Source organism: Crinia signifera, chromosome 1 (assembly GCF_055691185.1).
Source record: "Crinia signifera chromosome 1, ASM5569118v1, whole genome shotgun sequence".
Lineage (NCBI taxonomy): Eukaryota > Metazoa > Chordata > Amphibia > Anura > Myobatrachidae > Crinia > Crinia signifera.
The window spans coordinates 76,146,740-76,174,561 of NC_139217.1; the positions used below are offsets into that span (position 1 = coordinate 76,146,740).

Genomic DNA, 27,822 nt, shown 5'->3' on the forward strand with positions numbered 1-27,822 from the left:
ACGTTAACGCGTTAATATCGCGTTAACGCGCCAGCACATTAACGGCGATTAAAAAAATTAACGCAGTTAACGCGCGGGGGGAGGGTTAATTACAGCAGCGGTAGGGAGTGGGGAACGGGGCTGGGGTACCAGGAAACGGACGGGCAGGGGCGGGGGGCAGGGTGCCATGTGCCCCCCGGGCCGCTTAGCCAGTCACTGGCTGCGGGCCACGCTGGTCACCATCCACCTCCTCCAGGCACAGGCAGCCCTCCTGCGCTGGCCGCGGCTTCCAGAACACGGCCGCGGCTACAGGAAAATGGCCGCCGGCCCCCTGCACTGAGGACATGTTCTCAGTGCAGGAGGCCGGCGGCCATCTTCCTGTAGCCGCGGCCGTGCTCTGGAAGCCGCGGCCAGCGCAGGAGGGCGGCCTGGAGGAGGTGGATGGTGATCCAGCGCGGTCAGCAGCCAGTGACTGGCTAAGCGGCCCGCGGGAGCAGGAGGGCTGTCTGTCCCGGACCCCCCAGCCCAGCAACAATGGTGAGTTGCTGGTGGGGGCATGTGTGTCTCCTCTGGCACTGTGGGGGCATGTGTGTCTCCTCTGGCACTGTGGGGGCATGTGTGTCTCCTCTGGCACTGTGGGGGCTTGTGTGTCTCCTCTGGCACTGTGGGGGCATGTGTGTCTCCTCTGGCACTGTGGGGGCATGTGTGTCGTCTCTGGCACTGTGGGGGCATGTGTGTCGTCTCTGGCACTGTGGGGGCATGTGTGTCGTCTCTGGCACTGTGGGGGCATGTGTGTCTCCTCTGGCACTGTGGGGGCATATGTGTCTCTGGCACTGTGGGGGCATCTCTGGCACTGTGGGGGCATCTCTGGCACTGTGGGGGCATATGTGTATCTGGCACTGTGGGGGAATATCTGGCACTGTGGGGGCCTATGTGTCTCTGGCACTGTGGGGGCATATGTGTCTCTGGCACTGTGGGGGCATATCTGGCACTGTGGGGGCATATGTGTCTCTGGCACTGTGGGGGCATCTCTGGCACTGTGGGGGCATCTCTGGCACTGTGGGGGCATATGTGTATCTGGCACTGTGGGGGAATATCTGGCACTGTGGGGGCCTATGTGTCTCTGGCACAGTGGGGGCATATGTGTCTCTGGCACTGTGGGGGCATATCTGGCACTGTGGGGGCATATGTGTATTTGGCACTGTGGCAATCCCCCTTGGCAACGAGCATGGAACCCCTGGCAATGAGATTTTAGGTAAGCGGCACTAATGTGCCTATCAGCGCGATTAATCGCAGTTTATCGCAAAAATTTCATGAGATTAATCGCAATTAAAAATTTTAATCGTTGCCCACCACTAAATATATATATATATATATATATATATATATATATATATATATATATATATATATATATATATATATATATATATATATATATATATATATATATATATACAGGTGAAATGACGGGCGGCACTCGGAGTCTTTATAAACGTGAAGCAGTGAAGGTATTTATTCTACGTTTCGGAGCTCGTGGCTCCTTCGTCAGGATAACACACCAAGTGTACAGCAAAGTGAATTTAAACATAACTTACCGGCATGTCTCCTCCCCGCCGCGCTCCCGCACGTCCTCCGTCGCCGGAACTCTCCTGTGACCGCTTCCGTCTTCCTCACTGGCTTCCGGCGGGTACTGGAGGTCCCTGGCGTCATTGGTCGTTATGGCAACGCGGCGTCGTCAGAGGCTGCACTACAGAAAAAAACATATAGTACAAATATTGTTTAAAACACGTGTAAATTCATTGCAAACTTGCATCTGCAATGTAAGTGCTCTATACAGACACATACTGCGTGATACATTCTTAAAAAACTAAAGTGACCAACATCATAAGACCATGTATGCATACATGGATGTACTAGTGTGCTAATTAAAGAACGCTGCTAACATACATAAAACAAAGTACCCCTTAGGGCACCATGATTAAAAAGGAGCACCATCACCCTGTTTCTGCAGGGGAGTATAAGCTCCTATGGGCGCCTCTACCTGTATCGACAGCGTCGACAGCATCTGTGTCGACCATTTGCAGCTGGTGACAAAACTTTGTCATATTGTTAATATATTTGCAACTGCTAGTTTTAGGAATTCTATTAGTGATGTTTAATACATCAATCTAATGGATTACTCTGCTAATGGTGTGTATTTAGACAAAATGAATGAGCCCTAGTGAATCATTGAGTCCTCGTGGAGTCCTCGTCAAGCGATAGGATGTGCAATGGGGTCTGCCGTGGCTCCGTCATTTGCTAACGCGTTTATGTGGGAGGTGGAGGGAGATTTGTGGCTGTCCAATGTGGTGGCCACACCCCATATTTTGTTATATTATAGGTACATTGATGACCTCATACTGTTTTGGACAGGGAGCCTAGAGGCACTAGAAGAGGTCATCGAGGTCCAGAATGATTCATCAAGTCCTATAAAATTAACAATGCACACCAGTACAGAAACCATCTGTTTTCTAGATTTACAGATCAGCTTAAAGTCCAGGAAGATCTCCACGAAGCTATATAGCAAACCCACGGACAGAAACACCATTTTAAGCCACGATAGCTTTCACCCCCTGGCCACCACTAAAGGTCTACCATACTCACAGTTCATCAGGGTATGTAGGGCCACAAGTGACCCAATAGAAACTCAAAGACAACTAGACAAAATGACCACCAAATTCCTCCAGAGAGGGTATCCCCCCAAAGAGCTAAAAGTAGCCAAATGCAAAGCATTAGCGAAGTCCAGGAATGAATTATTATTCCCCCAGAAGACCACCGAGAAAAAGAAGGTCTGCCCCTGGGTACAAGAGTACCACACAGGGAGCAGGGAGGTAGCTAAAATGGCTAAAAACTTGTGGCCAATTATCACCACAGACACGGAACTCCCCCTTAATAACACCAGGCTTATGCCAAGTTATAGGCGCAGTGCCAATTTAAAGGACCTACTAGTCAAAACTGATCTCACCCAGTTCAAGAAAAACACCACCCAACACTTTCTACGTAGAAAGAATGGGTGTTTCAGATGCCTAGGTTGTGTTACGTGGCCAATTATCACCACAGACACGGAACTCCCCCTTAATAACACCAGGCTTATGCCAAGTTATAGGCGCAGTGCCAATTTAAAGGACCTACTAGTCAAAACTGATCTCACCCAGTTCAAGAAAAACACCACCCAACACTTTCTACGTAGAAAGAATGGGTGTTTCAGATGCCTAGGTTGTGTTACGTGTAACTATCTCACAGCAGGGGATTCCATTCTACACCCCCATTCTGGCAAAAGGTACCCTATCAAATGGCCCCTCACTTGTTCCACTAAATTCGTTGTTTATGTAATCATCTGTCCATGCGGGTTGTACTACGTCGGTAAGACGGAATGTCAATTCAAGACCCGCATGGCACAACATAGAACAGCCATCAGAGCAGCCCTGAGCACAGGGTCAAGTGAACAACCAGTGGCACGCCATTTTGCGATAAAAAAACACAGCATGGCCACACTTCAGTACAAGATCATAGATCATGTACCAGAAAGCATGAGAGGAGGCAATAGGGCAAAAAAACTTTTGCAACTAGAGTCCAGATGGATTCACAAACTAAGCACCATCCATCCACGAGGACTCAATGATTCACTAGGGCTCATTCATTTTGTCTAAATACACACCATTAGCAGAGTAATCCATTAGATTGATGTATTAAACATCACTAATAGAATTCCTAAAACTAGCAGTTGCAAATATATTAACAATATGACAAAGTTTTGTCACCAGCTGCAAATGGTCGACACAGATGCTGTCGACGCTGTCGATACAGGTAGAGGCGCCCATAGGAGCTTATACTCCCCTGCAGAAACAGGGTGATGGTGCTCCTTTTTAATCATGGTGCCCTAAGGGGTACTTTGTTTTATGTATGTTAGCAGCGTTCTTTAATTAGCACACTAGTACATCCATGTATGCATACATGGTCTTATGATGTTGGTCACTTTCGTTTTTTAAGAATGTATCACGCAGTATGTGTCTGTATAGAGCACTTACATTGCAGATGCAAGTTTGCAATGAATTTACACGTGTTTTAAACAATATTTGTACTATATGTTTTTTTCTGTAGTGCAGCCTCTGACGACGCCGCGTTGCCATAACGACCAATGACGCCAGGGACCTCCAGTACCCGCCGGAAGCCAGTGAGGAAGACGGAAGCGGTCACAGGAGAGTTCCGGCGACGGAGGACGTGCGGGAGCGCGGCGGGGAGGAGACATGCCGGTAAGTTATGTTTAAATTCACTTTGCTGTACACTTGGTGTGTTATCCTGACGAAGGAGCCACGAGCTCCGAAACGTAGAATAAATACCTTCACTGCTTCACGTTTATAAAGACTCCGAGTGCCGCCCGTCATTTCACCTGTATTGATTAGGAGGCATCCCCTTCTCCGGGAAGGCAACGGGGCAGGAAACCCCTCTAGCAGGGGCATTGGGAGTGCCGGGGACCACAAGACTTGCATATATATATATATATATATATATATATATATATATATATATATATATATATATATATATATATATATATATATATATATATATATATATATATATATATATATATATATATATATATATATATGCATGCATGCATGCATACATACATACATACATACATACATACATACATACATACATACATACATACATACATACATACATACATACATACACACATACATACACACATACATACACACATATATATATATATATATATATATATATATATATATATATATATATATATAGACTGTGGCGGGTGTGGACGTAGCACTCCAGACATTGTAGTAATCCCAAAAAAATTATTGGCAGACAAGCAACGTTTCAATGCATGTGCATTTTCGTCAGGCTCATGCATTGAAATGTTGCTTGTCTGCAAATAATTTTTTTTTGGATTACTACAATGTCTGGAGTGCTACGTCCACACCCACCACAGTCTACATAACCTTTGACTGGGCACCCGACCAGCTACAGCAGCAGGGCAGTGTGCTCGGCCACACCAAACAAGTATATATATATATATAATATATATATATAATATATATATATATATATATATTATATATATTTCAGAACTCGGCTACAGAAGCAATATTGACCACTTTTATTTAAAGGATTTAAAATCAGGGGAGGACAGGTGCCCCCTTGGGAGCAGGAACCCTATGGCAGATGACTCCATTACCTCCCAGAGTTACGCCTCTGAACCTGGTCATCTTGTCATGGTACAAACCTGTGTGTGCTAATGATACTGTGCATGTGTAATACAGGGGACAAAAATACCTGCTTGTTCTCACTGAAGGTGGATGATGGAGCAGGAGGTACTAAGAAGCCCAAAAATCTACAACAGAAAATAAGGGACAAAGGGGTTACCAGGGTGAAGAGGACAGAGGGACAGTAAAGTGCAACAGAGGGCAGATGGAACCCAACACACATGAAGATATTGGTGTGGATGATGTACAAAAATACAGTAGATGGAGTCGTTTAGGCTTTTTCTCGACTTTGCTCTTGTATTTGTGCTGTTGGAAACATCTACTCTTCAATGTGTAACAAGATTTGAACTTTGTGGTTGCATGGCTTCTAGGTTATACCGAAAACTGGAATTAGATGGACCATGGTGATGTAGTATGATGTAGAGGTGTGTTGTTGTTTGTCATTTCCTAATTCACAAAAAGGCAGTCCCGTGCTTCTGTATTACCCCTCTTCCCTGTATCCCATTCCTCTTCTTTTTTTTTTTATCTGGGATTTAAAAGCAGCTGCACTCATAATAGATCCAGTATCATGCAGTGTTGAGATTTTACTGGGGTTTCTGAGAGAATAAGTAGCAGGTAGAATGCAGGCTTGGCTTCAGCCCTGGGAAAAATACTCTTTAAATGTTTGCTTGTGAATTGAAAGGGAACCTGAGACCAATCCTGGATACTCGAAGAACAAGACGGCTTTGTGTAGATTTTTCCAGATTACAGACACAATGAAATGGCTACATTTCCGATTGTGGTTTCAGATTCGTAGCCACAGAACTCGTGTGTATGTGTGGGGCTTTCATTTAATTTATTTATGTCATCGGCGGACGTACTTGAAGAACTGATGCTATGTGCAAGCCAACTGAAATGTATGTAAACGAATGCCCCGTACGCCGGTTTGATGTCATCTATTTTTATATTTGATTTCGATTCGATCCCGGTGCGCTGCCCCGCAGCATCGAAATCAAATAGCTAAATAGACTATGCAGGCAAGACTATATAGACTAAATCAAATATGTTTGCTATTTGGGCTAGCTTATGTAAATGCTGGGTTTCACCTACCTGCGTGGGGCGGGTGCATGACGCCTGCACCCACCCTGATTTCACAGATCGTGCAGCCGCCAAATGACTCCAGGGTCACTTGGAGGCTGCGAGCGTAGAAGGAGAAATCCTTTGGTGGTAAGTAACCGTTGAATGGTTTCTCCTCTGTGCAGGCACAAGCGAAACTGTTGTGTACCCGTACACATCCGTTCGCAGCCCTGCACAGGAACTTGGACGGCGGGGGGCTTGCATTCGGCGTGGCAGCGTTAACCTGCTTGCTTGACCAGCGAGTTGGTTTAAGTTGGGCCCTAAGAAATTGTATGGTCACAAAAGCTATCTACGTGTTTACATTGCATATTCAGAATATTTTTTTTTAAGCGAAACCTAATTAATAACCCTTTTGAATTTGTTCCTACCCCAGTGATTTTTGAACTTTGATCTTCAAACCTTTTTATTGCTCGTCGCAACCAATCAGATTCTGCTTATTTATTTAGCACCTTCTAGAAGATAATATAATCTGATTGGTTGCTATGGGCAACATACCATCTTAGTAAATTTATCCCAAAGTATCCAACTCTTAACACAGCCAGTAAAAAAGGCCGTTATGGGCTAACCGGCTGTACGTTACCTCAGTCGAAGGCTTAGTAATTAGACCCTAATTCTGTGTTCAGTTATGCTCCTCTGTAATGTAAAGAAAATACATGGGTGGGGGATGATTGCAAGAATAGAATTTCAACAAAATACTGAGGGCCAGATGCACTTAGCTTCAAAAGTGATAAAATGGAGAGTGATAAACAGCCAGCCAATCAGCTCCCGCCTGCCATGTCACAGACTGGGTTTGAAATATGTCAGTCAGGGACCGATTGGTTGGCTGTTTATCACTCTCCATTTTATCACTTTTGAAGCTTAGTGCATCTGGCTCTGTGTGTAATTATAATCAATTTCTACAATTGGGGGCTAAAAAAGATTAATTAAAGCAATCTATGCAGGTCTATCCCTTAATATAATATGAAGTGTTTTGTCCTTAAAAATAAATAGCCAACATTAGCCAGCAGTACCCCTTTCACATCGCACTTTTAAAACGGTATATTGCCGTTTTTTTCCCATTTTAAAACGTTTAAGGCTGCAATGTGAAAGTGCCAAAGTTGATTTACCGGTTAAAGTTAACCGGTATTTCAACACGGTTAAAAAGTAGAGTCCTACTCGTTTTAAAGCCGTTTTTTAGGCAGTGTGAATGGCTCTATTTCAATGGCTTGAAACGTGTCCCTTGGGGGTTAAACGGGTTGAATGTTTGAATTGGTATTAAATGATTTCTAAAACGGTTTTCACCTGCAATGTGAAAGGTCTCAAGGCTCAGACCCGTTTTAAAGTCCCATTTAAGAATACCGTGTCATTACCCATTTCTGCAATGTGAAAGCAGTATCATTTTCCTCTTCGAAGAACGTTTTGATGCAAGTGGCTGTTCCCATTAGCAGGCCTGCCAGTGCCAATCACTCTATTACACTGGGTCTGATTTTTAAAATATAGTTTCTTGCTTAGAAAGGGTCATGTTCCATGTCTGTAAGTTGGTGAGTACACTGTGTTTATTGTTCCTCGTTGCAACATATTGTATTCCAAGACCTTCTCTGCGCTATAATTGTGAAATTAGAGGAAACAAATTTTAACTGGTGATTGTGCATTTCAGAGCATGTGTAATGTGTGTTATATCTAAAGCGTATGTACACTACATTGGTAGATACTCCATATGGAGATGGAATCACATGTGACTGGTCCATAACCTGCAATTTTAGAGTAAACATCTAGGGGTATTTTGAGGACTACAATTTTTTTTTTTGTAGCTTTAGAACACCTATAGCCTTGGCTTGATAAATCTGGTAGCGCATATTACGTTTTAAGTTCACTTCCTATTGTACAAGACAAAAAAACAGTGTTACTTCAGTTTATTAAATAAAATCATGTTTCTTTTTGTGAAGTTTGGAATGTAACATCGCCCTAAAACATGGCTGTTCTTCTATGTGGAATTATATCATTGGCTTTGTTGGAGTTTTTTGTCTCTATTGGAGCTTTTTTTTTGCACACTGTCAAAGTGTTTAGACATTTATTACTCAAAATGCAGTATAAATATATTATTGTTACGACAACATTATACTCTTACATATATATTGAACATGGAGAACTTCCATAAGTTTGCATTTCGGGTATGGCTTGAAGTCAGTACTTCGTTAGGAGGCTGCTTCCGCCTAACGGCCGGGCACAGCCTGTGTATTTCAGGGCACTCCCAGAAAACGCTGGGTTGACACCCATGAACAGCCACCAACTGACCATCATCTTACGAGAGGCCATCGCTGGATTTGTTTGCAGGGGGACCCCGGTGCATGCTCTGTAGACTCGTTGTGTGCCAGCGGTGCGCCCGCAGTGCAGATGGGCTGTGGGCAAGGCATAGCTGGCACACACCCTAGTTACAGCCCTGCCTGATACTCTCAAAATTTAGAGGAAAGAAAACTGAATTCATTTACATTGATATCTTAAATTAAGAGGAAATAATTTTCCATTTCAATTTGTCAAACTGTTTCCTGCTATAATGTTATCCGGGGTTCTGCTTTACGCCACATGTCAGGCACTGCAAGACGCATTACTGCAGATTAATAGGGATCTCCCAGACTTGACCTTCACATTCCTTCTCCCTTATTTGTTTTCCCCCCCTAATTTTCCATTTGGAACACTGAGTAGGGAAAGGTCCTGCTCAAACCAAAGCGAAACACACGTGTAAATATATTGTACTTCATTAGACACGATGCTCTCTCGGGCCCTGAACACCTGCACGCTTATACCGTGACTGGAAATTCTACAAATGACATTTTAATTGCAATCTGTCCCAAGAGGTAGCTCTTCACTTGGGTTGATGATAGTGTACTATGTGAGTTTTTTTTTTTATTTTTTCTTCTATAACCATGTTAACTTTTTATATTCTGAAAGTTTCATTTTGTTTCTGCAACAGAAAAGGTGATGGTTCTAGATCATTGAGTATTTACTTACATTTATTTCTACAGCATTAGCACACTGTGCAGCATTGGTGGGAAGTGCAAGCAGGTCCAATATCTGACTCCAATTCGTTATGCACGGGACCATGTATCGGACCAGCTATAATGTGAAACACATGCGATTTGATAATTTTTCATCAAATTTCTTGGCCTTATCCGTCGGAATCGGGTTAAAAGTGGCCGGATAGCAATAATGTATGGCCAGCTTAAGTTCCACAGGTCTGGAGCTATTAATTTTAGAGTTAGCTCTAGATCCTAGTTGCTCGCCATACTTCAGGCCCTAAAGGTGGTGTGGATAGTGTGAGGCCACTGGCCTTGCTCCTCACCCTGGCGTCACATGGTTGGGCATGAAAAGTCCTTTCTCCTACTTGGATCTTGCCACTACCATTCTTGTACAGACTGCAGTTAGACTTGTGGGTGCAGTTATTATTAAACCTAAAAACATTACAAAATAAACTATCAGAGCAGAACAGTATAGTACAGAGCAGAACAGTATAGTACAGTATAAAAAAAACAATACAGCAAAAATTGAATATCTCCATAAGAGGGCCCTGGTCATGAGCTTACAATGTGTAGAAAATTCGCTACATAAGGTTAAATGCAATATTGCATATTGGTCAATTCCTAGAAATACAAAAATAGCTTGGTATGATCCAGTCACACAACAATGATGGTTTTCATAGCAGTTGGCTGGCTAGGCATGGAAACAAAACTAAGGTAGAATATCTTAAGGAGGTTAAGAAGGCAGTTTTGCTAAAGAGGGAATGTTCTTGGTATTGTCAATAAATATTTTTTTTTTTTTTTTTTTTTTATACATCACCTTACTAATTGAAGAGCTACACTTTTCTCTGATAGTTTTGACATACAAGTTCATCAAAACCTCTTACCCTCCAAGCTCAGTACTATGACTATTTAATGTATATTATCGTAACCGCAACCATCACACGTCCTTGCAGGTTTAGGACTTTGCCACCTCTCCATCATAATCCACCATTATTTGCAGTGTTCATTTTGTGTTTCCAGAACTACTCTGTTAATTGATAACTACAGTATATGGAGCTTTTTTATAACCATGTAGAGCTTTAATCTACATGAACAACAATCATTAATTTTAATTAATTTGCAATTACTAAAAACTTTATTCGGACCTGCTTCTTGTTCACCTACATCAGTAAGGACGACTGACTGGAAAAGTAGATTTACACGTCAGTCACTTATTCCTGAGGTAACTGTAGATACTTGGGGGTAACCTGCACACTGTGCTCTGTTCGGTGCTAGCGGCGGCACCAGCCGTTTGACCTGGTGCGGCTAGTTTCGATAAGTATAGAAGAGGGTAGTGGTGCCGCGTCCTTTTTGCTGGTGTGGTGTGTAGAAACAAATGATGACTGGAAACTGTGGTCTATTGTGAAAAATATTTTAACTTTACTCATGAATCAACATAAACATTGTATGCATTCCAAATGTTGTTACAGATAGGTTTATACAATGTCTGTATCCACGTGTATTGCCACAAATAAAACAATGAAATGCTATACTTATTCCTGAGGTAGTTAGACTTTTTTTTAACCCCTCTTTGGTATCAGACCTCATTAATTTTATATTCAGTCTCTTGACATGTGAAGGAACCTTTAGGCTTGTATCTGCATTTGTACCATTTCATATTGTCTCAAAGCGTTACGTGTCTGAAAAGTATGGGGAAATATAGAGTTCATTCTAGCACCCGCCAGCTTTGAAAACCCATGCAGTTCCTCTTCCCTGCCTGGGGTGTCGCTGTCTGCTGCAGTGCTTCTAGTAGAGTGTGGTCTGTAAATCAGCACTGTATATGCAAACCATACCTGTGCTAGAACCATCACAGTAGACCGCGACACCCCAGACAGGGAACACTAACTGCATGGGTTTTCAAAGATGGCGGGTGCTAGAATGAACACTACAATATGGGGGTTATTCAGGTTGATTCGCAAGGCTGCGAATTCGCAGCCTTGCGAGTCCACGAAACCCCACCTGGCGAACGACTCAAACCCCCCCCCCCCCCCCCGCCGCCCCCTCAAAGTGCGGCTTTGTCTGAGCAGTTTTGCATAAACATCCATTCGCATGGCTCGGATAACCGCCCACATCTTTCGATGGTCACTGATCATCGAATGATGTATAGCGTGCACGCATAACTGAAAAGTGACTTTTCAGTTGCGTACATTTGCGTGCACGCTGGCGTGGATATGGGCGGGCAGCTGACATCCGGTGATGTCAGCTACCCGCCCCCCACACCAACATCACTGCCTTATAACCATGAGAACACCCAGCATTCTCATGGGAACGCCCATGGAACGCTGGGCGTTCTCATATGGTAACGGGGCAGCCCGGCGCCCCCCTCCCATCTCCAGCCCACCCCCCCCCCCCACGCCGGCATGGGTGCGTGCACCCGGCGAACTGAAAGGTCGCCACGGGTGCACGCACCATACGCCTGCACATGCGCAGATACCCGCCTGCGCATGCGCAGATGCGCAACATCGGTACTGCGTGATAGAACAAACTGAGTAACAACAGACAAACATGGAGGTAGGAGGGCTCAAAAAAAAAAGTGACTAAAAGCAATGTCGACCTAGTCATTGTTGACCTAATGCTTGTGTCAACCTTTCAATCATGTTGACCTTAGCCATGTCAAAATATTTCAAGCGTCGACCACCAGTGGTTGACCCAATCATGACAACCTTATATGTGTCAACCTAATGACTGTATACAGTATTGCTGCCTTACAGCTCTGAGGTTTGATTTCAGTCAGGGTCCAATCTGTTAGTTGTTTTCTGGTTATGATGTTCCCATGTACTGTATGTGTATCTGTGTATTAGGGTGTAACACTGTACGCTTTAATGGGGCAGGTTTTAATGAGCATTATAATCATTTTTCTCTTTGTACAGTGTTGTATAATACGTGGCACTATATAAATGTTATATTAACACTGTTTTCTCCATGTCGTGCTGCGACCCATATAATGCAGTAAACAGAGACGTTTGCAGGCATGCCGATTCTTTCTCGGCCATCACATGACCACCGCATTGGTCTGTGACTCCCAGGCTCTTGTTGAGAGATAAGGTTACACTCAGCATTTTTTATGCAGTTCTTTGTAGCAACAGCCATGTAACCTGGTACCCCAAATAGAACAACTTTGCAGCTTTGTCTTAGGGTTATTGAAAAAAAAACAAAAAAAACATAGCTCTGTACACGCTTAATGTAATTGCACAAAACAATATATTTAATATTGCATAGAACTCAATGGTTGAAGTGCACATTTTAGACGTGGCAAAATGAAAATTGTAATAGGCCGAGGGCCACCTAACCCCCAAACCAAATTGAATTATAGGCACAATCGGCTGAGAATGAATTCTCTCAAGTATGAGAGGCTGAGCATTACCTTCCGTATGCAGTTATCATAGGGGCTAATTCAGCTAATGTGAGAATTAGCAGTGGACTGCCAAGAGAAAGCTGACACCTAGACAGAGGGCGGAATGTACCAAGAAACTACCGTACATCCCGCCACACACCGCAAAGACACTAATAATTGCATGTGTACTAACATATGCGATTAGTATCGCAAAGGGCAGCTCTTGTGATAAGAGTTGCCCTTTTGCGAAATACAGCTCCCCCATCCTACTGTGCCCGACAGCCTCCTGCTCAGATGGCTGCAGGGACTGCCGGACTCCTCCTCCTTCCTGCACCCAGAAGGGGGAAGTCCTGGTGCTAGAGAGGAGGAGGTCACTGGTCTGGGCAGCACAGCACAGGCTGCCGGGACATCAGGTGATGGGGGCAGTGCCGGGCGGCGAGGGGGTCACGAAAAGAAGCCCATTGGTTCTGGTGTAAACCCCCCACCCCCGCCGCAAACTCACGGCGGAGGGGGACTTAGTGCATCTGAAAATGCGGTAAAAAAACCCAATAAAGGGGTTTTTAACGCATTTTTCAGTTTATTACATTCCGCCCAGTGCTAAATCGCAAGAGAATAGACAATGAATAATATTGTCTATTTAGCTATAGTGCAATACCACTCCCCTGCTGTGTCTGACCTGAAGCATGATACTGATATCTATGCCAGACTTCCCATATTTTCCATTGCAATCTCATGTGAGATATCTTTTTGCAGACTAAAATGAGAGGAGGCCCATGCAAGTGGCTGAGGCACTTGATTGGTGGCTTTGAGTGGCGAGTTAGAGGAGACGTTCTGGCATGGCATGCCCCCAATTGAGACCTAGTCTAACCACAGTTACTACTGCCTTACGCACTACAGGGGTCACACCGCCACTGTTTGCTTTGGTTGGAGGCTAAACGTCTTTGTACGATTATAACAGAAACATCTGTAGACTGAAAATAGATTGTACCCAACGCACTATATAATGCCTGCTGCCAAAACCATAAATTATACTCGGCTGTGCCTGTTAGTTTGCTTTAGTTTTGTTCCTTATGCTATAACAAAGTCCCATCTATATTTCATTTTACATATGAGATCATGCTGTAATAAAGGCACCCGAGTATATCGGGATCTCCGCACTGTGACCTCATTACTCCTCCCTGTTATAGAGCACGGTGTGGGAAATCCTACTAAGCTCAGTTCGGTGACCCGGTGCTCATCTGAGTTTTGACATTTTATCTCTCAGGAGATGGGATGGATGACAATAAGATCCTGGTGACAGACATCACACAATTGGCTATAGGAAACGCTGTGAAGATTATGTTGCATGTGTCAATGTGGGGGAGAGAGCTGTGCAGAATGTACTACTTGTTCTCATGGACTTAGGAGCTGTGTATGCCAAATATTAGCCAGGGCAGTCTTCCCACTGTGACTAGAAATCTAACCCACTATATCATTCGGTTACTATCTAAATCTAGAGACTTAAGAATGAATAGAAATTCCTCTTTAGCAGAGTTTCCCAAACTTGGCCCGCAAGGCCCCCAAACAGCCCTGGTTTTAAGGATATCTATGCTGGGACATGGATGGTATATTCAAACTGACTGAGGTGCTAATTTAGTCAGCTGTGTGTAAGCATGGATATACTTAAAACGAGAGAAACCTGGAAAGCACTTCGTAAGAGCATGAGGTGCTTGGCCCAGCAGCTGCAGAGTCGGGATAGCTGTGACCGATAGCAAAACTACATCGGAAAAAAGAGAAACCGTGGCGGTTTTAAGCAGCGTTGAATGTATGACTTTTTTGATCGCTATAACAATTGAATGATCTTCACATTAAAGACATTTTAATTAGATTACAAAAAAAAAACTTGACACATTGAAACACCTATAAAAACATGAATAATGAGCACTGCACATAAATGGCATATGGCCTTTTGGAGGTGTTTGTATGCAATAGGATCGATGAATCCTCACTATCGATGTGGCCAATGTGGGGTGCGCAGTTGCCCAATGGTCACTGGAGGTGACTCTAGGTATAGGTCTCCACAGATGAATGGTGATGTGGAGAGACCGTTCCAGGGGACACAGGTGTTGGCATAATGAAGGGTCTCTGAATGTGAACAGGGTTGGTTCAGACTCCACAGGATATATGCAATTAAAAATCCGTGCAGGTAAGCGGGTCACCTACGTGTTTCGCTGCTCTCCCAAATGCAGCTTTATCCACCCTTATGCTATCCGTATGCCATTTATGTGCAGTGCTCGTTAAGGTGGCTATTCATGTTTTTATATATGTATTTCAATGTATGTCAACAAGTTTTTTTTTTTTTTTTATCTAATTAAAATGTCTTTAATGTAAAGATGATCCAATTGTTATAGCGATCAAAAAAATGTTTCATACATTCTAGAGCTGCTTGAAAATGTCAAGGTTTCTCTTTGTTCTATGCTTAAAGCCAGCGTGCTTTTGCTACGATTGCTGCTGCGGCTGTATGCACATCCCCCTAGAAGCCCTTCCCTGGTGTACAGCCATGCGCCTACTGTATATGCACAATTTACAAATCTGTGGCACTTAAATGCTTCTCGGTGGACTGGGGCTGAAAATGTAAAGTGTCACTAACATTCAGCATAAAGCCTGGCCCGCTCCATCCCGCCAAGAAGCGGTAGCTACAAAAGCCACTGTTCAGGACCTAAGTCCTAAGCATTTTGGATATCGGATCCATTACTGCAACTCCTTTGTGGATACTAAATATCTGTAGTTTCAGGTGTTTTCTAGTAAATATGGATTTTATGGTAATATTAAATAGTAGTAGAGTAGCATTGTCTTTTTGGGATACAGTCAATAGGTGGACATGCATCGGGTCGACCACTGAAGATTGACATCCAAGGGGACACGGTACACCTTGATGGTGTCCATAAAGTACACAAGAATAACGTGGGACGCTCTTGGGTAAACAAGATGAATAACAATTTGTTAAAACACACAAACAGCACAAACATACAATATTTGTAAGCACATAGGGTCACTGCGACAAAGAATTAATTCACTAGATTTGTATGCATATGTGAATCTTTTTCTTTCACCCTTTTAGGGTCAGGCATAAATGTTTAAACAAGTAGACCAAGTTCAATACCTTAGTTTAGGCTGACAGTGTCCACTTTTTTCAATAAGACCATATGGAAATGAAGATGGCTAGTGTGCACACTTTCAATTTTGTAGCAAAGCACTTAGCTTGAATTGTGCATGCAACCAAATATAGGAGCAAGGACTTCTGTTTTTGGGCTGGTGCAAACAGTGGCCCTTATTCTGATCGGTGCGGTCGGAGCCGATTATGCGGCCAGGACCGTGCGTGCGAAACCCCGCCTTCCATACGGATCGCCAACTCCGTCCGTATGCGGTAAGAAGCTGTCCGAACGGACTGCACGTGTATTTTTCACGGAATACGCCTCCTCCATCTAAGGGAACCTCCCCCATCATTCGATGGTCGCAGACCATCGAATGCAGGACCGAGTGCTCCACCAGCACCCGCAACCTCAGACCACACGGACATTTTTCCGTGCAAAAGCAGGGATCTGGGCGGGCAGCTGACATCCGGTGATGTCATATGTCTGCCCCCTACACGTGCGTCACGGCTGCATTACCATACGTACGCCCAGCGTTTTCATGGGAACTCCCATGAAACGCGGGGCGTATGCATATGGTAATGAGCCCAAATAGCCCTTCACGCCCCTCTCCACCCCCTGTTCGGAGTGTTCACATATCATGCGGAATTTCGCCGTACGCCCCGCTCGCACATGCGCAGAGACGCCTCTGCACATGCGCAGACACAAAACATCGGCGGGCCGAACGCACGCGGATATATCCGCACCGATCAGAATAAGGGCCCGTGTCCGTCCTGTCTCCGTGTAAAACTCTTACCGATAGGTATTGAGGGCAGTTGGGAATGTCACTCTGTGGAAGGGTATGCGCCGCAGCGCTCGCTCTCTCTGTTCCCCGCTCAGCTGACCTATAATGTGCAGGAGGTCAGCCGGCTGCAGTGTCCCAACAGAAACCGCCTCCTCGTTACAGCTTTCCCCGTTGTAGATCTCACACGGCGCTCTGCCACAGCGTCCGTGATTGTGGGTCGACTATGCGGCTGAAGGAGATGGTTTTTCCGGCTCTGTGTCTGGCGGGTGATGGATGGGGCGTCCTTCCAGAGGTCCTTCTTGGAACGCGTTTCGCCGCACACTGGGCGGCTTTCTCAACCAGGTTTGATGGTGTCCATGTTGTCTTTCGGGGGGAAAAAGCGTTAGCACAGCGAGCCATTCAAGGGGATGTGGTACACTTTGATGGTGTCCATGGTGACTTTCGGGGGGGGGGGGGTGGGCGTACACGGACTATGAAAAACTCATGTTGACATTTTGACTGTCGACCTTCCCACTGTTGACCTAATGTTTGTGTCGACCATCCAACCCTGTCAAACTTAGCCATGTCAACCTATTTCATGTGTCGACCTGTCACGTCAACCTTCGGTGGTCAACCCAATGCATGTAGACCCAATATGGGTCAACCCAATGACCCATACCCATCTATCTTCTTTTTGTAACTAATTTGTCCACGTTTTAATGACAGTCATGCCGTTCTTATGTGCTTATTTTAAAAGGATATTGACAACGGTTTAAAATAAATATATATTTCTTTTTTTGGGGGGGGGGGGTCAAAGTGCAAAAAAATAGTAGATGCAGGTGACCAAACTGCAGTGACCTTGTGGCATTGCCCCTGAGGTTCTCTGCCATTTTCCTGCCTTCAAATTTGAATTGAAAATTGAATGTCTAAGAATGTGGGATATTTTAAAACGGTCTGTGGCATAAGGATTATACTAATAAGCAGGAAACCACTCGGTTCTTCACCCCTGAAGTAGAAGGTATATATTCCATTTAGATGAGCTGAGGGGATAGTAAGAGGGGATTGGAGGCTGTCCACGGGCCATCTGTGAATGGAGTGTCTGTCTGCTGGGGATGATGCATGGTGTAATCCTGCGTGCATAGCAAGCACAAGACGTAAGTGCTTACATTGCAGATGGGGTTTGGTTGGCAGCGAGTCGTATTTCTGCAGCCTTTTCCTTTCTCTGCTTTCTTTATGGTAACAAGTGGAAACGGCCTCCGGGACACACAGAGATGCCTGAGCGAGAACAGAGCGTGCATTGAAGTTTCAGTTCGTGCATCAATAGATTAAATGAGGCTTCACGATTCAAGTGTTTAGCAAATGTAGCCTGTGGCTGATGGGATTTGCTGGGACTTGTAGTTTCATTGCAGCTGGCGAGACACATGTTTTTTTTTTTTCCTATACAAATAAGTATGTGTGATTTTTCATTTTGTACCGCAAAAAAAGTATATTTCCAAAGGACTAAACCAGGTTATCATTTATTATATCCCAGTTATTTCCTAAAAAGTCCACGAGGTTTTATTTAAGTGCATTTTTTAACTAGAACGTTGTGTTTTAAGGGTTGTTTATGATCCTTTAGCTATGGTTTGTGGCTAGGCATCTTTGGCGTGTACACCAGTCACATGTAATAATACATTGGTTGCAGCCAGTCTGTTACATGATAGAGGTAAATCATTTGTGGTTTTCTTAAAGCACCTGAGTATTGTCTATGTATGGGAAATGATTTTCAGCCTGTCCTATGTACATGCCTGCCTTCACCCGATCTGCTATGTAGCTTTCTGTTGTCAAGTCCGTAAAACTGATACACCTAACCCAGGCATGTCCAAACTATGGCCCTCCAGCTGTTGTGAAACTACAAGTCCCATCATGCATTGCCACAGTCTTGCTATTATGGAAACCTATGGCAAGGCATGCTGGGATGTGTCGTTTCACCACAGCTGGAGGGCCACAGTTTGGACATGCCTGCCCTAACCTATCCCAAACTCATCATAACCCAAACCCACTAAACTGGGCCTAACATTATAGCACAGACTAAATAGGCAAGATGGTTCTTACCTGCTGTTTCTAATAATGTTCCTTTGATCTGATGGAGCCCTGAATTTGCGTCATCATTCCGTGGGAGGCTGTACCTGAATTTAGGGCAAATTAGTGCGAGGTTCATTCTGCACATGTAATTACTTCGGTACCTAAACATGAAGCTTAGTTTTTGCTCATACCTCTTGGGATGAATGTAAAATAAGCAGGAGGTTCCTGCCTGTCTGATGCATGCAGAATCTTGGGGTGAAATTTAATAGAATGAGAGATTCAAAAAGTGAGAGATTTGGTAAGAAATCTCCAGTTTTTTTAAAGCGGTAACCACTTACACTGCAAAACCAGTATGATTTTGAAGTGTAAATGGTTGCCGCTTTTTATAAAAACTGGAGATTTCTTCCCAAATCTCTCACTTTCTGAATATCTCATCCTATTAAATCTCACCCTATATGTCACTTTTAACTCTTTAGTCTTAAGGTGCCCATACACTGAGGCGATTTGGTTAGATTTTGGCTGAATGCGACCAATTGGCCCGTTAAATCGGACCAAATCGTCTCTCCCTGACATGCTGGCCATCCGACCACCCGTTCTGGGACCTCCCTCCTGGCGGCGAGGCGGGCGGGAAGCAGGAACGCATGCGATCCATCACAACGGATCACATGCATCCCTGATGCCGGGAAGGTCCCGCCGGCTTGCAGGGTATCTGGTGTCCGAACACTGCTGCGAGACGTCGCAGCAGTGTATGGGCACCTTAAGGCTGGGTACACATCAATGGAGCTCCTGGGCAAAATACATACAGGGTTATTCTGGTTGGTTTGCAAAAGCAAACTCCTTCTTTAATGGACAAAACCATGTGCACTGCAGGTGGGGCAGATGTAACATGTGCATTGATGTGTAACCAGCCTAGACTATAGAGTTTAAAGTGAAAATAAGGTATACAACTCTTTAAAGTACTTAAGGAAGCCTGGGATACAAAATAAATGTGTTCCCCTGTAATACAGCTGTACTAATAGCAAGCTAAGCAGAAATGACTTCTCCTGGGACAGTACAAATAAACAACTCCTGATTGTATACATACATGGCACAAAAGTACAATCGGTAGTTCCAAAGATAAAACAAATTAGTAAACGTTTGCAGGAAGGACTGTGCAATCCAATTAGTAAATGTCTTTAAATCCTCTTTAATGTGTGCAGGATCTTCATTACTATCAGCTTTATGTAGATAAGTTGTAATTGTAGGTCAGTAAATTTACGTGTTCTGATTCGTGTATTGATAAATTTCAGGGTCTAATGGGGTGTACACACGGGGGGGGGGGGGATTTTGACTAATGGACAATTTTGACTAAGCAATTTTGGGAGAAATTTTGGCTAGATGCACTGGAGATTTTGACTAAGCGTTTTTGTCTAAAGGGGCCTACTACACACATGCCGATATTAAGGCATTTTCTATGCGACTTTGCTTAGTTTGGCAAAGTCGCTGAGAAAACGTCCCTACATCTGTGTGTGTGTAGGGGTTATAGCGACAGCGATGCGCGTCGCTATCGCTGGCCGAGATTGATGAGCAGTGTCCATCAATCTCGCTGGTCGCCAGTGTTCTCCCCCGGAGAACACCGACGCTGTCAGCTTGCTCAGCACACAGAGTTGACAGCTAACTCTGTGTGTGGGATGTCAGCTCTGTGTGCTGAGCGACAGAGGCGTAGAACTGCCCGACTTAGCATAGCTTAAGTCGCTGGAAGAAATCGCCATGTGTGTAGGCACCTTAAGCAGTGATAGTCTATGATCTAGTCAAAATTTTCTTGCGTGCACAGTCAATCTATGCTAAGCAATTTCTGCTAGGAAATATTGACTAAAGCAGGAGAAAAATAGGGAGATTTTGGCTAACCTTCTAGGAGATTTTGACTATCTAGTCAAAATCTCCTGTTAAAAGTTCTCAGTGTGTACACCCCTTAAGTCTCATGGAACTGTGAATTGTAAGTTTTATAAAACTTTTATATACTGCTAATAATTAGAAGTCCCTAATTACTCCCCACCCATGACTCATCTGTTACTCGTTGCTTCGCTGCTCTGCCAAGAGTCACAGTAAGATTGCCGAGACTTCCAAGATCCCAACCTTTTAAGAATTGAGGGCTGAGTTCGCACTGTACCATGACAATGGGAAAGCAAGGCAAGCCAAGATTTACTCAATAGACAGAAGCAGAGAATTGTCCAAAGAGATTATTTAAAGGGAAAACTGAGCAACAAAGAGGGGTACATTAGCTTCTGCTTAAAGTTGTGTATATGTTAAACTACACAACATACTGTATCTAATGCATAAGACAAGGCATGCAGGAAAGAGTGTCAGCCAAAACCCCGATAGTGCGGTAATATAACATTACTTCACTTGAAAGGGTATTAAACGATTGATCTGATTTAATGAGTATATGAGGGCTTGAGAGACCAGATTCAACCTGTTAAAGCAGAGTTTCTGAAAGTCCACCATTTTAGTGTGGGTTTTAAAATGATCAATGGTTGAGCACAGGTAACTTCAATAGTATCTAAGTTAATACAATTTAACATCTGGACTCTTTGGGTGAAATTAAGAAACAAAACACCAGCCTGCTTTCCCCAAAACACCCATACATAGAAAACTGTACAGAATGGCTGACATGCAGAAGAAAAAAAAAGGGAAGTGGTAAAGGAATTCATTTTCATTAAGACTATAGGTTGTACCATCACTAAAGAGTCAAGAGAGAACAACATCTGAATTTGGTTGTGGGCATTAGTGTGTGTGGATCCTTGCTCAGAAGTGTTTGGCTTTTGCATTTTACTTGGAGGACAAAATTAAGCTTTGTACTAAGGCGCCTATTGAATTATGTTGTTGTTAACTCGTACCATTACTTAACTCTTATGCCTAGAAATAAATGACACAAACACCTTATCTAAAAATAACGACACTAACACCAACTGTGTAAGGTTAAAAGATCATAGTTGTTTATTTAAGTGGTATGACCCCTATTTGTATAAGGGATGGCAAAGAAAGCGCTTGAGACCAGCACCATAAATGCGGGTGTTGCCATGGTAGCGACCTCAGCGCCCGCCAATGGCCACACCCCTTCTTGTGGGTACAGCCTGCGCTGTGACGGACATACCGCCCCCTTCTATTGCATGACGTGGACCTTCCATGAAGGCCAACGCCCCCAGCCGGAACTGGGGACTCGCCCGCCTTCTTGGCAAAGGTGGGGCAATACCGCACAGAGACCACCTGACACCCCACCTGCTTGCTGGTCGAGAGCGCCTTCTCGCCACAGCCTGTGTTACAAAGACCCCGCAGGGTCACCACGCGTAACCAGGCCCCGCCATACCAAACCAATAACAACCTACGCTAAACTAACCTAAACTAGAGAAAATATCCTCCAAAAACCTGCCATGCCTGAGTCAGGAAGATGTACGCCATCTGGCCTGTACAAACACACAGAGTCCTTAACAATAGTAGGATGTCTAACCGCCTTGCCGCCCCGAGCCACAACATGCCTAGACACCGCATGGTTCAACTTCCTCATGGCCCTCTCGATTGCTGACACATTCCGGCAACCCCGCCAGTTAATGCGGGGAATTATGTCGGACCACACAATCCTCACACCGGGCCAGAGGTCCACCAGACGCACAAAGTCTGTCTTCATCTTAATGGTGAGCTCGATGCCCGTCCTCTTGACCAGGTCATTGCCACCTAAATGAATCACCAGAACATCGGGGCGGCCCCACTTACGGGCTTTGGCGGATAACAGCTCCCATAGACTATCCCAAAGGAGACCCATGACTCCAAACCAGCTAACAGCGAGTGCCTTCTCCAGAACAGGAGCACTGGAGGCTAGTGGGTGCCTAGCAGCCCAAAAATTAAAAGAGTGCCCTACGAACCAGACCCTACCCAGAGCCATATCGGAAGGGGGAGGGGCTGCAAAAGAGAAAACCTAGTGGTTAACATCATGATATACTTTAACACAACAAAATGCATACTACGGCCCAAGTGAAGGTGAAAAACTTAAAAAACCTTCTGTGAACTTTAGGGGACAGCCAATTGAATTAGTCCACAATGAAGGAAAAAGTAAAAAATTCCCTTCACACCGTCGATTCCGGAACGCTAGTCATTCCAGAACCGATTGTAAACAATCGTTTTTGAGCCGGCGCAACAGGCGCTTGAACTACAACTTATCTAACTTATCTATTCTTACATAACTCTTATGGCAGGATTTCCACCTGCCAACTGCCTGAATGGCAGAAGGTGATACTCCTGCCGCTGCTGCGCAAGTAGCAGCCCCAATTCGAAACGAATGCGTTCCGAAATCCTGCTCCCGCAGACCCAATTTTACCAAACATTGCCGAAACACAGCCGCAAACTGGAATCGGGTCAGCGGTAGCCCATCAACGTGCGCCAAAAACTGCAAGGCGGCCTGTGGTCTGCGGGAGCTATATTCCTTAGCTAAGGAAACCGGACACACGGCCGCTTCAGCCTGTGCATTAAGGGTAACCCAGTGGCCCCTGCCCATCTGATCCGTTTTGGACCGCTTAATCTCGCATAGCACTTGTCCTTCACGGAATACTACATCCTCCCCTAGGATGCCAGTGCGGGAGAGTTTGCTGGCTGCCACCAGCTCGCTGATGCGAAAAGCGCCATGAAACGCAAATGTAAATGCAACCTTAAACAGTGCAACTCCGTATTCGCTCTCAGCAACCTTAGCCAAACAACCCCCCAGGTCCCCCAGCATACTCATGTCTATGGGTTTGCGTGAATCCGGGGGAACCGGACGCACCCGTGTCCAACCCTTCATGGCTTTGGACAATACAAAAGACCTTGTGGGGCCGGGATCGCCGCGTAAGCGCGAATAGAAAGCGATGCCTGCCAAACGCCGCCGCCATAGCCGACTTTGACCTGCCCCGCCTATGGTGACCCCAAACAAAAGCGAGTACCCGGTCCTCGACCGACTCACCGCTAGCCTCGGGGGAGCCCTGAAACTCCACCCAGTCCTGCCATGCGGCCCCATAAGTTCTACGAGTGGAAGGGGCCAAGGACAGAAGAGCCAGGTCTGTCATGCCGGCTCTATGACCTGCCACACAAAAGGGGGGACAATTAAGCCCAAGTGGCGAAGCCTCGGGGGCCAACTCGCGAAACCTCGCAAACTTAAACCTCGAAAGGGCATCCGCTATGTTGTTATCCACCCCCGGGACATGCCTGGCCCTGAACTGTATGTTATGCCGTAAGCAGAGCAGAACTAAGTGCCGTAGCAGACGCAAAGCCTTGGGGAACCCGCCCTCTGATTATTAATGGCATGCACCACCCCAAGGTTATCACACCAGAACACTATGTTCTGGTTAGCTAGCAGGGAGCACCTTTTTCAGCTCTGCAGAAACTATAAATCGGGAAAAGCTCAAGAAGCAGCAGGTTGACCGTGAAACCACGATCAACCCACGACTGAGGCCACTTCGAGGCGCACCACTCCCCATGGAAGTACGCCCCGAAACTCGTGGATCCCGCCGCGTCAGTGAACAGCTGCAGTTCAACGTTGGAGGCGGGGTCAGAAGGCCAGATGAGCTCCCTGTTGACTGCTCGCGAAAAACTGACCAAACTAAAGGTCGTCCCGCATCTCCCCACATAGTCTGACGGTGTGATGAGGGTGCCTAACACCCGCCGTGGACCTTTCTAGCTTATGGCAAAACACCCTACCCATCGGGATAATGCGACATGCATTAATTAAATTGAAAGAGCCCAGTAAAGATTGTATGAGCTGCAACCTGACTCTCTTCTTTTCCCTGCATTCAGTAATGAGAGCCTGCAGCTTGCAAACCTTGTCCTCAGGGAGCCGGCAGCAACCTGCTGCAGTGTCTATCTCAATGCCCAGATAAGACAGAACCGTGGCAGGGCCCTCCGTCTTATCTGCGGCAATGGGGACCCCTCAAGACGCCGGGACATTGATGGCGGATGCCAGGATGTTTGCACACGTGCCCTGCCCGCCTGGCCCCACAAAGAGAAAATCATCCAAATAATGCGCCACGCCACTACAGCCTGTGACGTCATGAATGTACCAGTGCAGAAAGGAACTGAATTTCTCAAAGTAGGAGCAGGATACCGCGCATCCCATGGGCAAACACTTGTCAATAAATATACCCCCTGTCTCAATGGAAACCCATGAACCTGAAGCACTCTGGGTGTAGGGGGAGGAGCCTGAAAGCCGACTCTATGTCCGATTTAGCCACTAGGGCCCCACTGCCAAAACCCCGGACCATGCCTAGAACCTCATCGAACAAATTGGTAGTGGACGCTACAATGTTGCTCGGGGATGGCGTCATTGATGGACACCCCGTGGGGTTAAGAAAGGTGCTGAATCAGTCTATATTTGCCCGGGGTTTTCTTAGGGACCACCCCCAGAGGGGAGAAACAAATCCCAATCAGCGGGTCAGACTGGGAAAGGCCCCGCCATTCTGCCCCATTAGCTTCCCGCCAGCACCTTTTGGTCTCGTCACCTCGGGCTGCCAGTGCCGACCCCGCCCTGATCTGCATTGCTTGCGGCAGGTCTATAAAAAATTTTGGGGTGACCTGCCCCACATAAACTACATTTTGCCCCTTGGTCACACTTGCCGTCATGAAAGGCTTCTCTTTGCTGCCGGATCTCACCCCGTGTTTCCCCCTTGTAAAGGGCTTCTTGCCTAGAGGCTACACCGAAGGCAGGGCCCTACCTATGATCTCAGCTGAATGTCAATGTGTTTGCACCCTTTAAGATGGGTTTGGACCCCTCGTGAGTATGACAACACTTTACATAGTCATCACGCCATGCGCTGTCCTTGTCATTCTGAACGCGACGTTAACCGGGAACAAGTAACGTAGTATGTGGTGCTGAGGTAACACGAGGCTAGTAACAGGCAACCCCCATTAAGCCAATTGCTAAAACCCTGGCAAGCGAACTCACCCTTGGCTGAGGACCGTCTGGCCTTGCAAAGTCTTTTCCTGCATATGTGGTTAGTGTGAAAAGGTCTACCAAAAACTGTCCACTTCTAATTATGTATTTTGACCTCCCTTAACCTGATGGGGCCTTCCCACTCTGGGTGCACTTGGACCCCCAACCTGCTTAGCTACAGCGCGCGCCACCAACCTCGCAAATTCGTGCGGGCGCTAGGGGGACCCAAATTCCCCGCTGCTAGCGGAAGAGTGTAAAGGGGATGCTGCACACACAGAAAATTCAGTGTTCTCACCATCGATGGAGGAGCCTCCGTGCTCGTCAGCAGACGTAGCCGGGATTTCTGATTCGGCTGAAGGTAAAGGAGCCGGCATGCCGGATCCACGCTCTGCGAGGCCGGTACCCTCAGCCGCCGGGGATATCCCCCTGCTTGACATGGCCGCTTTGGGGAGTGCTCGCAGCTGCCGTGGTGTGGACTCTGTGGAGCATCTGCGGACTCCGCCCCTTGTTCGACTGCTGACATCACCCGGGTAACTGCAGCCTCCGACACGGCAGGCACCGAAGTCCAGTGGTGATGGATTAGCCACAGAGGAAATACGATCTGCACCAACTGTGACCTCGAAAGAAAAACACAGGCATGAGACATCACAGCGCTAAAGACCCTGGGAAAGAACATGGTGGGATGTCACCTCGACTGACCCACGGCCCTCAGGGCGGGGGGGAACATTGGGAAACTAGGGGAATGTGTAGAGACCCTAGCTGAAGGGAAACTAGCCCAGAAAAGCTTGAGAATGTGCCAGACTACTAAACGAGGGACTGCAGCGGGGATGTGCCAGCCCACACAGGTACGTACAGGGGCGTATTTCTGATATGCAGCCTGCTGCAATGGAAAAGCCCGGAAACCAAACTACTGTAAGCCAGTATAAACAACTAGGTGCCCAGCGGTCAGAGGTGAGGTAAACAACCATGTATTCTGCCAACTGGTGACCCACCAGCAACAAAAACATTACTGGTAAAATTAAGAGGCATAAGACCCTGTAAGCAAGGCTGCTCAGACTGGGACCCGGCTATGCCAGTAGGCAGGGAGGCCACATGGAGTGAGCCCCGGAGGGCATGCTGGTTCCTGTAGTGCCACAAGGAGGATTTAGGGGTAACTCCTGATAGGCTGGCTCTCAACTCAGATATATTAAGTGCTGTTATCATGTAGCCTTACAGTAAGACAATTATATCCAGTGTAGGACTTCCGGCATCAGAGAAGCCGTGACGAGGCCTGGAAACTTATCATATCTTCTGCAAAATATATGTAACTAAGATCTCTGAATCCCTCTATTATGTTGGTTTATCATATCTTATTACTAATGCCCTTTGGTGTGCTGGGGGTTAAATCCCCCTCCCTTGCAGCACCTGGGGGGCATTACTAGTTTCATTGAGCAGCTCTCACCACTGTTTTAGCTAACAGGGAGGGCAGAAATGGTGGCCAACTGTAACAGGCATGGCTGCACCCTCCCAAGTGAGGCAGGGAGTCCACAGACAGAAGGCCTTGTGCCTCAAAGACACCCCCATATTAAATGCCACAAGTGAAATAAAACCTAGTAACCAGGGCACCAGCAAGTGGTGCTGTAGTATCACCACTGCCAGCATGGAAATCCCCAGCCCTGACACTGTCTACATGTGGCTGTGATACAGGACAGGGTATTTTGTGCAAGCAGGAGCAGCTAAGGTACACAGACAGAAAAAGCAAGCTGTACAGGGAGGAATGAGGAGGAAGGAGAGAGAATGTGAGCAATTGAAAAGTTACTTATCCTGCTTCAAGATTTAGCTGTTCTGCTTCAAGATTTAGCTGTTGTGCTTCCAGACTGATCCAGAATCAAAGAGGCTCACTTCCTGTCTCTGATCACTGATATAACCCTCTCTGGCTGCCGCCCCCCTGCTACCTGATTGGCAGAACTAACTGCCACTCCACTACTATTTCCATAGGGCTTCACACAGATGCTTCTGCTGTACATTGCTTGTGGACAACAAATTCACAGGCTCTTAAATTCCCTCCAGCCTATGCGGCCCTCGCTCTGTCTTATCATGTCCTGTGATGGGTCAGTAAATGTGCCAGAATATAAGGTACAGTATGCATTCCATACAAGTACATTAGGGGTATTTCCTTAATTAGGTGACTGGTAACCTGATTGA

At 45.8% G+C, this 27,822-nt stretch overlaps 1 protein-coding gene and 1 long non-coding RNA gene across 5 annotated transcripts in view; one reads left to right on the forward strand and one right to left on the reverse strand.

Annotated features, from left to right (window-relative positions):
* LIMCH1 (LIM and calponin homology domains 1) overlaps nt 1–27,822 on the forward strand; it is a 240,229-nt gene that overhangs the window by 27,095 nt on the left and 185,312 nt on the right. The gene's annotated exons all lie outside the window — the stretch shown is intronic.
* Nucleotides 9,375–26,913, reverse strand: LOC146026077 (uncharacterized). Its single transcript, XR_014454352.1, has 3 exons — nt 25,934–26,913; nt 18,738–18,811; nt 9,375–9,808 (listed from the first exon to the last, which is right to left on the reverse strand). It is a non-coding gene; the product is annotated as an uncharacterized LOC146026077 (long non-coding RNA).